The following is a 2429-nucleotide window of genomic DNA, read 5'->3' on the forward strand; positions in this document are numbered from 1 at the left end:
TCTTTGAGAGACACTCAGATATAACAACTTAGATGTCCCTCTAAACTGCCAATATCCCAAACCCCTCCTTTAAAGTGCAGGCATTGTACTTCCCATTTCCAGGACTCAAGTCTGGCTAACCGGTTTCCTCGAATCCCTTCACAAAATATTACCCTGCTCACACTACAACAGCTCATCAGGTCCCAAAAACCATTTGTCTCCATTCACTCCTATCTAACATGCTCACACACACTTGCTTGAAGTACAAGCCCCTTGGCCACAAAACCTCTTTTGCCCCCTCTCTTCAACCTTTTTGGGGCTGACCCCTACCCCACCTTCCTTCCCCTACAGATTTATATGCTCTCCAAGTAATTCTTCTTGATTCCATTCTCTCTAAATGACCAAACCGCCTCAACAGCCTATCTTCAGCCCTCTAACTAGTACCTTTAGCAACTCCACACCTCCTAATTTCCACACTACAAACTCCCTGCATAAAAACAATCTTCATAAAAGCTCTTTACAGCATTTAGTAACTTACTACCTATTTCATACACTTGCAACATCTGCCACATTGCTTCCCTATCCACTCTACCATATGCCTTTTCTAAATCCATAAATGCAATGAAAACTTTGCTACCTTTATCTAAATACTGTTCACATATATGCTTCAATGTAAACACCTGATCTACACATCCCCTATCCATTCTAAAGCCTCCTTGCTCATCTGCAATCCTGCTGTCTTACCTCTAATTCTTTTAATAATAACCCTACTATACACTTTACCTGGTATACTCAGTAAACTTCTCCACCTATATTTTTTCAATCTCTTTTGTCCCCCTTCCCTTTATATAAAGGAATTATACACTCTCTCTGCCAATCCCTAGGTACCTTCCCCCTCTTTCATACATTTATTAAACAAAAATACCAATCACTCCAACACTGTATCTCCCTCTGCTTTTAACATTTCTATCATGATCCTGTCAGTTCCAGCTGCTTTACCCCTTTTCATTCTATGTAATGCCTCATGCACCTCCCCCACACTCACATCCTGCTCTTCTTCACTCCTATAAGATGTTATACCTCCCTAGCATGAAATTACTGCCTTCCTTTCTTCATCGACATTTAAGTTCCTCAAAATATTCTTGCCATCTACCCAATACCTCCAGCTCCCCATCTGCTAACCCCTACTGTTTTTAACTGACAAATCCATTTGTTCCCAAAGCTTTCTTAACTTGTTTACCTCACTCCAAATTTTTTTCTTATTCTCAGCAAAATTTCTTGACAGTGCCTCTCTCACTCTATCATTTGCTCTCCTTTTGCACTCTCTCAACCTTTCTTTTACTCCCCATATACTCTGTCCTCCTTATATCACTTCTGCATTGTAAAAATTTCTGATAAGCTACTTTTTTCTCTTTTATCACACCCTTTACCTCATCATTCCACCAATCACTCCTCTTTCCTCTTGTGCCTACCCTCCTATAGCCACAAACTTATTAATTTGCAATACACTACTCAAACAAAAATACTGTACCAGTAAACATTACTAAAGACAAGTCCAATAATTATATTAATAGTAATACCAATTACGGCTAAAAACTGAAGTGCATAATTTAAATACAACATAAAAAGGAAAATTTTTAAGGGAAGGAGTCTTATGAATTAAATGTGTAAAACTGGGATTCCACCAATTATCAAAATTTGCTTGAATCATTGTCTTTCCTACTCTGAATTTTTGAAACTGTGCATTTAAGCTGCTTCTCTTTTGTATGAGCAACATTTAACTCTAGTTGCATACTATACAAAGGTTGCAAATACTGTACATATATCATGGCATTATGTCACTTCTGTCACCCACTGTATACCTTCTGCAAACTCTATCACACAGTGTTGCAGAGGTTTTTGGATTCAGTAACAAAATACATAAGGCTTGTACTTTGGAAATACCTTATTAATATTTCCTTGAACTAAGTCTTGCATTAGGCAGCATCCATGAGCTTTTAAATAGAAAAAATACACCTGCACTTAAGAATGTTTACCCTTGATTATATGCCAGTACAAAAACATATTAAAATTGTAGTTTTTAACCAGGGTAATGCCAAATTATATTCTACAGTATCCAAGGCAAATTTCATTAGTAAACCAAAGTATTTAAGCTTTAATGCTAAATAATTTTTCAAATAAAATTCTCAATACAAAATAATACTCCTGTGTACTCTGTTAGTCATGGGTAAACAAGCTTAACAGGCTTTACAGAAAGCTGCATTTTGCAAGATTCGTACTCCACTCCTATTGTGGTGTGCATGTTAAGCTCGGTTTCCTGTCTTGCCTTGCCAGTCAAGACACTTTTCCTATAACTAAACCGAGATTCAGATTCCTAATCAAAATACACCAGAGTAAGAGCCTTTTCTTTTAGATGAAGCATCAAGGTCAATATGGAATGACACTAAAGC

This window comes from Cherax quadricarinatus, chromosome 6, assembly GCF_038502225.1.
Source record: "Cherax quadricarinatus isolate ZL_2023a chromosome 6, ASM3850222v1, whole genome shotgun sequence".
NCBI classification, from domain to species: domain Eukaryota; kingdom Metazoa; phylum Arthropoda; class Malacostraca; order Decapoda; family Parastacidae; genus Cherax; species Cherax quadricarinatus.